General features: G+C 38.6%; 1 pseudogene; it reads left to right on the top strand.

Annotated features, from left to right (window-relative positions):
* The first annotated feature begins 5160 nt into the window (after positions 1-5160).
* Positions 5161-10154, top strand: LOC131912403 (zinc finger protein 431-like; annotated as a pseudogene).
* The last annotated feature ends 311 nt before the right edge of the window (positions 10155-10465 follow it).

The following is a 10465-nucleotide window of genomic DNA, read 5'->3' as shown; positions in this document are numbered from 1 at the left end:
TATGTGTAAGAACCCATCAGCTAAACCTTTAATTTATAGATGGATTGAGCAAAGTGATTTCTAGTGCCAGGTTGCAACTTCATACAGAGTCTGCTGCAAATCAGTTTGAAGAGTGGCAGGGTCCATCACAAGTTAGAAGCCAAATTTGGGAGGAATCACCCATGTTGTGCTGGTTCTGGAAACAGGAAAGATGCACAATTTAGTGGTCATGATTTCTTCCATGGAATCAGTTTAGCACTGTTGTACACTTTTGTTTTTGGCAGAGTCAGAAACTCTGTGTGGAGGATATGAGTGTTCATTGCATAAAGTTGTGAAGATGAAGTTGGATTGCATTTTGAGACCATCAGATGTTGAAATACCCAAGCTGTGGGACCTCTGCCATGAAAAGCTGAATACATGGAGTAGAAGTAGCAAAGGAGAGACATGTATGAAAAGTTGCAGTGTTAAAACTATCTAAGTCCTTTGAGAATGAAACCCCATGTATCTGAGACAGAGCATCAGTATTTGGTGTTTGCCCTGCTGAGTTTTAGTCTTGCCTTGGTCCAAACTTGCCTCACTGTGTCCATATTCCTCTACTTCCTTTCTTTATCAAAATTTATTTTCTCTCACACAATACACCCCAAAATACAGTTTCCCCTCCTTCCACTCCTTCTCTGTACCTCTCTTCCCTAAATCCACTCCTCCTTCATTTCTGTTCACTAGAGGGCAGATATCCCAGGCATATTAAAAAAAAAATGACACAACAAGTTATAGCATGATTAGGCACAGATTCTCATATCAAGGCTGGATTAGGCAACCCAGGAGGAGGAAAAGGTTCTAAGAGTAGGGAAAATAGTCAGAGATACCCTTACTCCCACAAACACATCAAGGTTAAAAAAAACCACAGCATGTGTGCAGAGGACCTGGCACAGACCCATGCAGGACCCATGATTGCTGCATCTGTCTCTTTGAGCCCCTTTGGTCCCTGCCTAGTTGATTCTGTGGACATGTTCTCCTGGTGTTCTTGACCCCTCTGGGGTCAAGACCTCGCTGTGTTCCTACAGTCCACCCTTATGCAGGGTTCCCAGAGCTCCAGCTAATATGTGGATGAGGATCTCTGCATCTGCTCCCATCCGCTGCAGGAGGAGGCCTCTCTGATGACAATTGGACTGGGTACTAATCTATGATAATAGAATATTGTTAGATATCAATTCATTGACTTTTTTTTTGGTCAGTTGTATTTGGTTCTACCCTAGTTCTCTGAGCCTTCCAACTTCTGGTTCCTGTTCATCCAAGCAGTATTGGGCATGGGCTCCCTCTCTGATCTTGGGCCTCAAGTTAGTTCAGTAATTGGTTGATTACTTCACAAATTCCAAGACACCATTACCCCAGAATATTTTGCAGACAAGGTAAGTGTGGGTTGAACATTTTTGTGGCTAGGCTGGTGTCCCATTCCTACCACTGGGAGCCTTATATGGCTAGTTCAGGCTCCATATTCTCAAATACTTGGAGTCCTCATTAGAGTCACCCTGATAGCTTCCAGGAAGTTTCTACCATACTAGGTTTCCACATCACCCCCTAATAGCTCCCCATTGCACTCACTTGTTCCTATATTCTCTCCTTCTGTCCCTCTCTTACTTGATATTTTCTGTTCCTGCCCCCAGTCCATCCATAAAATCTATTCTGTCTCCTCTTCCCAGGGAGATCCATGCATTCCCCTGCCTCCACAACCATCCTGGTTACTTATCCTCTCTGGGTCTGTGGATTATATTGTTAGTATTGTTTACTTGACAGCTAATGTCTAATTATAAGTGAATAACATATCACGTTTTGTCTATGTGGTTCTGGGTTGCCTCGCTCAGAATAATAAACAACTTAAGAAACTAGACATCAAATAAAATGGTTCAATTAAAAAATATGGTACATATCTAAACAGAATTCTTAATAGTGGAATCTAAAATGGCTATAAAACACTTAAGGAAATGTTAAACATCCTTGGCAATCAATGAAATGTAAATCAAAATTACTTTGGTATTTCATCTTACACCTGTCAGAATGGCTAAGATGAATGACAAAAATGACAGCTCATGCTGGCCAGGATGTGGAACAAGGGGAACACTCATCCATTGCTGGTGGGATTGAAAACTTGTTCAGCCATTATGGAAATCAATATACCAGTTCCTCAGATAATTGGGAATCTATCTACCTCAAAAACCAGCTATTACCACTCTTGGGCATATATCCCCCAAATGTTTCTCCATCCTGACACAAATATACTTGCTTAACTATGTTCAAAGCTGGTTTATTCATAATTGTCAGGAACGGCTATGTCTGTAAGAGATTGTGTTGATGATTGATGTGGGAAGGCTCCTCCAGTGAGTTGGCAATATCTCTAAGCAAGTGGACCTGGGATGGATAGGAGAGCTGGCTGAGCATAAGACAGTGACAAAGCAAGTGAGAAGGCCAGTAAACAGTGTTTGCCTATTGTTTTAATCTTCATTTTCTATACCACAATGATGGATTGTGACCTGGCAGAATCAGCTAAATAAACTTACCTGAGATGATTTTGATTAGAGGATTTAATCACAACAGCACAGAAGCAAGTTAGAACAAAAAATGGAACACCAAAAGTGATTGTGTTGCTGGGAAGAATCTGGGAATGTTATCCTTTAGAGGAAATTAGAAGATATCATGACTTAAATGACAAAAGTCATAGAAAACTATACACAGAGCTCAATAGGCTGTTCTTGTAGGATGAGGAAGATGAGACTCTTGAGAGTAATGCACAAAGAGGAGGTCAAGGTCATAGATTTTAGTGAGAAGTAGACTCTATGAAACATTAAACTAGAGGTCATTTGTGTCTTACTTGGCCTAGAATCTTCCTTATTCTGCCCTTGCCCTGAGAAATTGAGTAAGGCCAAATTAAAAAGTAATAGGCTGATTTCTTAGATGGAATATTGAATCCGTTGCTTGCTTATTACTGATGACTCATTCAGGTCTACAGTGAAAAAAGCAATAATTTTTTCAGAAACCAGTGACAATGAAAAGGTAGTTTTAGATGGCAGTCATGTGCTGAAACAGATAGGAATTTTCAAGGAGATCACCATTAAAGAGAAGAAAGCCTATCTAGGTACCCTAAGGGCTTCATGTTAAGCCTTCAATTAATGAGAGGATTAGGCAAATTGATTCCTATTCCCAGGAAGCAGCTTCATACAAAACCTGCTGCAAGTGTTGTCCAAACTCTGCAAGGTCCATCTCAATTAAGAAGCCAAACTTGTGCTGGTTCTGGAAATAAGAAAGAATCAAAATTTCTGGTCATGGATTCCTGATCTGTGGTTTCGGTTTAGGACTTTTGCAGTCATCTATGTTTGGCAGAGTCAGAGCCCCAGTGAGGATCCTGTGAAAGTTCATTGCTTGAAGCTTTGAGCATGAAGCCCAGGTTGCATTTTGAGACCACAAAATGTTGAGATACCGAAGCTGTGAGACATCTGCCATGGAGAGCTGCATATAGGGAATGGAAGTAACCAAAGAGATATATGAGAAATTTCTGGAAAATGAGACACCTAAGCTTTGAAACTGAAGCCCCATATGTCTGAGACACAGCTGCTGGATTTGGTGTTTACTATGCTGGGTTTCAGTCTTGCCTTGGTCCAGTCTTTACTCACTGTGTTCCACTTCCTCTTTGGGAATGGTAATGGGTATTCTGTGCCAGTGTATGTTGGAAAGATGTAACTTCTTTTCTGATTTTACAAGATGTCAGAGTCAAGGAATCACCTGAGTGTTCAAAGAGACCTTGAACATTTGAAACTGTAGGTGCTGCTGAAGACTATGAGGATCATTGAAGATAGACTAAATGCGTTTTGATCATGGGGTGACCAGAAGCCTATGTTCAGGATGTTTTCAATTGAATGAAAACCCAGCCAGATAGGATAATGTATTTGAATACTTCTCTCTCCTTGGTGGCTTTCCTTTGGGTGTTTGGGGAAACTTTAGTAGAAAGAGTCTTTCTGGATGAAATTCCTCACTAGGGAAGGAATTTGAGTGTCTTTAGCCTCAATCCATTTCCTATGCAGATGTACCCCCAACCACAGCAACAACCCCTACAATGAGCAAGTCACCAGACATACACAACAGCATAATCACACAGACACCTTTTCAGTCAGTACAGACAATTTCTAATGTTATCATGCCTGTAGGTACAACTCTATTATCACCAAAGTCCACCAACACTGGAATAGGATCATCAGTGTCTCTAGGCCTCAGAAAAACAAACAGGACCATGACAATACCTTCAACAGCATCAAGCATACCAGAGGATACCATCCTGTCATCTGGAACTGGGACACTCACTCTTCCTGAGAAGTCAGCTTTAACTCCACTCTCATTAACACTAGACAAAGTCACTGACACAAACAAACCTTTACCCATGACAAGTCTGGCAGTTACAAACACCTCTTCACCAACCACAGCCACCCTGAGGAAAACTGTTCACAGCAAAGTCCTGTCTGAGACTCAGGAAAATGACACTGCAACTGTTTCCCCAACCCCAGCAACAATGTCCACAATTAGCAAGCCACCAGACCCATACCACAGCACAGTCACACAGACATTTTCCCAGCCAGCACAGATGGGCTCAAGCACAGGTACTGGAACAGCCCAGTCACCTGAGCATTCCACAGCCCTTGTCCTTAGCTCATGTTCTTTGTGTCTGGCTGTCATGTCTTATACCACTGCTATACATGGTATCACTAAATCCCGTAAGATATAGTTGAAGCAATTGATATTCAGTGCTAAGCCATTTTGTAACCTGAGTTTTTGTCCATTTTATTGTTTTTATTTTTGTTTTTGAAGAAAAGGTTTCTCTGTGTAACCCTGGCTGTCCTGAAAGTACCTCTGTATGCCAGACTGGCCTAAACTCAGAAATCCAAATTATTCTGGCTCTTATGTCCTATGATTAAATGTTGGCCATCATGCCTGGGCTTTTTTGTTTTTATATTATTGGGTGATGGGCTTGTTGTATAGGTATTTCTACATGTCCAGTATATGCTGTTTTGCTGAGTTTCACCCACATCTTAAACTTTGAATTATGGCAGAATGTATCATTCTCTTTCCCAGGATGGCATACTCATGACATTAAAACTGTGTGAGCCTTCTGAGTCATTCAATTGCAGCTGTGTGACATTCTTCCTACCTATTATGTTGTCTTTCAATTCTTTTGAGGAATGTGCATCTTTTGCTTGTATGCATGGATATATACCACATGTGTGCCTGCTCCTCACAGCAATCAGAAGATAGTTTCACAACCCCTGAACTTGTAGTAATGGATAGTTGTAAGCCCCCATTTATGATGAGCCCAACTGTCTGTAAGACCAGCAAGAGCTCTTAAATATTGAGCCATTTCTACTGTCCTATGTTATTTTTTATGATCAACATTTATATTGCTAATGTTTTCATCTGTTCACTTGTAACTTTAAACATGCATTCCCTTTTAGTAAGATCTTATTATTGTTATAACTTAAACTGGTTTCTGGAAGATCAAAACAGAACTGGAGTGTATGCATAATTTTTTGTAGAAACTTCCATAGAAACCTGTGAGTTCTTTCTACCTTTCTTGTACAATTTATTTTTATGGGGGAGAAAGGGTTTTACTAATTTGTAAGTGGCTAACCTGAAATTCATTGCACAGGCAGGCTGGCAGCAAACTCAATTAAATTCTCCTGCCTTTTCCTTGTGAGTGCTGGGATTAAAGACTTGAGCCAGTACACCCAACTTGCCCATCTTTTTTGTAGTTAGTAATTGTTCATTCAATTTCTCTAATGTGTACTTTGATCTGTTTGCTTGCCTCTCTTATATCTCTCTTTTTTAAAAAAAAAGATTTTTGGTTGTGAGCCTAGCCGGGCATTGGTGGCACATGCCTTAAATCCCAGCACTTGGGAGCCAGAGCCAGGCGGATCTTTGTGAGTTTGAGGCCAGCCTGGTCTGCAGAGCGAGATTCAGGAAAGGCACAAAGCTACACAGAGAAACCCTGTCTAGAAAAACCAAAAGAAAAAAAAAGATTCATTTATTTATTTATTATGTATACAGTGTGCTGTCTGCATGTCTGCCTGCAGGCCAGAAGAGGGCACCAGATCTGATTACAGATGGTTGTGTGCCATGTGGTTGCTGGGAATTGAACTCAGGACCTCTGGAAGAACATCCAGTGCTCTTAACCACTGAGCCATCCCTCCAGTCCCTCTTTGTATCTCTTAATAGGCATTTCTCCTGCAAGGCTATATCCTAGACAAAATGTTTAGAAATGACAGATGTGAACCTCATTGTTCAGTTTTTGTTTTCTAAAATGAGTTGATGATTAACTTTTGTGTCATGGAATAACTGTGGGGAGCCCCAGAATTATATGAATATACTGCCAAAGAAGTATACATCACCATGCTGTCAGTATCACACTTTCTGTTGTATACATGTATGGGATATTTTAGACTGCAGTGACCTATGATGATGTGCATATCGACTTCACTTGGGAGGAGTGGACTTTGATGGATCCTTCCCAGAAGAATCTCTACAAAGATGTAATGTGCGAGACCTACAGAAACCTTACTGCTATAGGTAAGACTGAATTTTTTTTTATCACATTTTAAAATAAGGGGACAACTCTTCCTTAGTTATCAATACACTTTTGTAATTTCAATTGAGATAGAAGAAGAATGAGGTGAATAAATCTGGCATTGTTCTAAGGTTCACTGAAGATAATAACTTTTGCACAGTTTCCCATAATATATGATATATTTTCTGGTACTGTATTTTAGGCTACAGTTGGGAAGACCATGATATTGAAGAACATTGTCAAAGTTCTGGAAGACTTAGAAGGTACTTCTCATGTGTTGGCTGATACAAATGTGCCTATGGAGAAATTTTATTGTGTCCCAGAAGTTTTAAATAAAAGTGACAATGTAAATAAGCACAGTTTAAAGTATACTGATGATTGTTAAATTCTCACAAAACCAAATACCTCAATGTCAGGTAGCTGATATGTGTTTGCAAGGCATTCGTCTAAGAAAAAACACAGTGAAACAATGCCTTCACTGATATTCCCATTTGAATTACAGCTCCATGATAGCTCTGCTGTTGAACAGCCAATCTGTTTAATTTCATGCCATTCAGATACTGTAAAAGGAATATGTGTTGAATAGGTGATAAGTATATATCCAAGAATATATCTATGAGGAACAGAAAGTCAAGTTGTGTGAATGCAGTGTGGAAACATTTTATTTGTTTGTTTTCCTTTATCAGTATATCATATACTACTCTGGATACAAGCCATGTGAGCATAGGAAGAATGCAGCATAACTCTCTATTACACACACAGAATAATTAGAAGATAAGTAATAGTCTCCACTTTGAGTAGAATTTTTGAGCATGATACAAGTTTAAATTTAATTGATTTTCCAACTTTATTGGGAATACATCAAGATACCCAGACTGGAGAAAAGCTCTATGAGTATTGGAATATATAAATATATCTATTGTCCTGGTTCACTTTGCAAGTGGAGGGTGACTCTCAGTATTGGAAAACTTATGAGTGCAATAAGTATGTTAAAGCTTTGAGTTCTTCCCGTTCTCTTCAAATATGTGAAGAATCTCATATAGACAAAAGATTCTATAAATGTGGACCTTATAATAAAAGCTCTTACACTATGAGTGTAAACTTTAAGATCTTATTTGTCTTAAAAATTAGACAAAATTATAAAATTAATTCATACTGATATAAATATTCATCAGCGTACTGAATGTGATAAAGCTTTTACATGTGCCAATTATCTTTACAGGTACAAAGAACATCAAATTGGGGAGAAACCCTCTGAATATACTCAATGTGCAAAAGCATTTTTATATTATGGTCATCTTCAGAATAATGGAAGTATTCATACTGGAGAGAAACTCTATAGTTGTATTCAATACGATGAAGCCTTTTCACACAACATTAGTCTCCAAATTCATAAAGAAACACATACTGGAAAGAAAATCAGTGAGAGTAATCAATGTGTTAAAGCCTTCACAAATCATGACCATTTTCAAATACATAAAGGAACACATACTGGAGAGAAACCCTATGAATGTAATCAATGTGGTAAAGCCTTTGCATGTACCAGTAGACTCCGAAGACTTGAAAGAAGACATACTGGAGAGAAACCCTATGAATGTAATCAATGTGGTAAAGCCTTTGCATGTACCAGTAATCTCCAAAGACATGAAAGAACACATACTGGAGAGAAACCCTACAAATGTAATCAATGTGATAAAGCCTTTTCACAAAATAATACTCTCCAAATACATAAAAGAACACATTCTGGAGAGAAACCCTACAAATGCAATCAATGTGATAAAGCCTTTTCACAATACAGTAATTTTCACATGCATAAAAGTACACATTCTGTAGAGAAACCCTACAAGTGTAATCAATGTGGTAAAGCCTTTGCATGTGGCACTAGTCTCCAAATACATGAAAGAACACATTCTGTACAAAAACCCTACAAATGTAATCAATGTGATAAAGCCTTTTTACAACACAGTCTTCTCCAAAGACATAAAAGAACACATACTGGAGAGAAACCCTACAAATGTCATCAATGTGATAAAGCTTTTTCACAACACAGTCTTCTCCAAAGACATAAAAGAACACATACTGGAGAGAAACCCTACAAATGTCATCAATGTGATAAAGCCTTTTCACAACACAGTTATCTCCAAATGCATGAAAGAACACATACTGGAGAGAAACCCTACAAATGTAATCAATGTGATAAAGCCTTTTTACGACCCAGTCGTCTCCAAATACATGAAAGAATGCATTCTGGAGAGAAACCCTACAAATGCAATCAATGTGATAAAGCTTTTGCATGTGCCAGTACTCTCCAAATGCATGAAAGAACACATACTGGAGAGAAACCCTACAAATGTAATCAATGTGATAAAGCCTTTTTACAATACAGTCAGCTCCAAATACATGAAAGAATACATTCTGGAGAGAAACCCTTCAAATGTAATCAATGTGATCAAGCCTTTGCATGTTCTAGTAGTCTCCGAAAACATGAAAGAACACATTCTATAGAAAAACCTTACAAATGTAATCAATGTGATAAAGCCTTTTCACAACACAGTCATCTCCAAAGACATGAAAGGACACATTCCGGAGAGAAACCCTACAAATGTAGTCAATGTCATAAAAACTTTTCACAACACAGTCAGCTCCAAATACATGAAAGAACACATTCTGGAGAGAAACCCTACAAATGTAATCAATGTGATAAAGCCTTTGCATGTTCCAGTAGTCTCCTAAAACATGAAAATGTACATTCTGGAGTGAAACTCTACAAATGTAATCAATGTGGTAAAGCCTTTTCACAACACAGTCATCTCCAAAGACATGAAAGAACACATTCCGGAGAGAAAACCTACAAATGTAGTCAATGTCATAAAAACTTTTCACAACACAGTCTTCTCCAAATGTATGAAAGAACACATTCTGGAGAGAAACCCTACAAATGTAATCAATGTGATAAAAGCTTTGCATGTGTTGGTAGCTTCCAAATACATGAAAGAACACATACTGGAGAGAAACCCTACAAATGTAATCAATGTGATAAAGCCTTTTTACAACACTGTCATCTCTAAATACATGAAAGAACACATTCTGGAGAGAAACTCTACAAATGTAATCAATGTGATAAAGCCTTTTCATGACACAGTTATCTCCAAAGACATGAAAGAACACATACTGGATAGAAACCCTATGAATGTAATCAATATAGTAAAGCCTTTGCATGTACCAATAGTTTCTGAAGACATGGAAGAACACATACTGTAGAGAACCCCTACAGATGTAGTCAATGTAATAAAGGCTTTTCACAACACTCTTATCTCCAAATATGTAAAAGAACACAATCTAGAGAGGAAACCCAATGATTGTAGTCAATGTGATAAAGCCTTTGCATGTGCTGGTAATCTGCATACATAAAGGAACTCATACTGGAGAGGAACCTTACAAATGCAATCAATGTAATAAAGCCTTTATATGACACAGTCATGTCCAAGTACAAAAGGAATGCATTCTGGACAGAAACTGAATTTAATGAATGTGGCAAAACCTTTTTTTATGTCTCAACAGTCTCGGAATACATAAAGGAATACATACTGGAGAGAAATCCTAAGACTGTTCAATCAGTGTGGTAAAGCCTTTGCTATTCAAGGTCATCTTTAAATACATAAAATAACATATACTGGAGAGAAACCCTGCTGTGGGGTGGTCTGTATGTCAAATGTGTTGCTCTGATTGGTTAAAAAAATAAAACACTGATTGGCCAGTTGCCAGACAGGAGGAAGTATAGGTGGGACAAGGAGGAGAAAAATTCTAGAAAGGGGAAGGCTGAGTCAGAGAGACACTGCCAGCCACCGCCATGACAAGCAGCATGTGAAGATGCCGGTAAGCCAC

This window comes from Peromyscus eremicus, chromosome 6 (genome assembly GCF_949786415.1).
Source record: "Peromyscus eremicus chromosome 6, PerEre_H2_v1, whole genome shotgun sequence".
Taxonomy (NCBI): domain Eukaryota; kingdom Metazoa; phylum Chordata; class Mammalia; order Rodentia; family Cricetidae; genus Peromyscus; species Peromyscus eremicus.
Note: the sequence above shows the minus strand (reverse complement) of the source record. Positions and strands in the feature narration are given on the sequence as shown.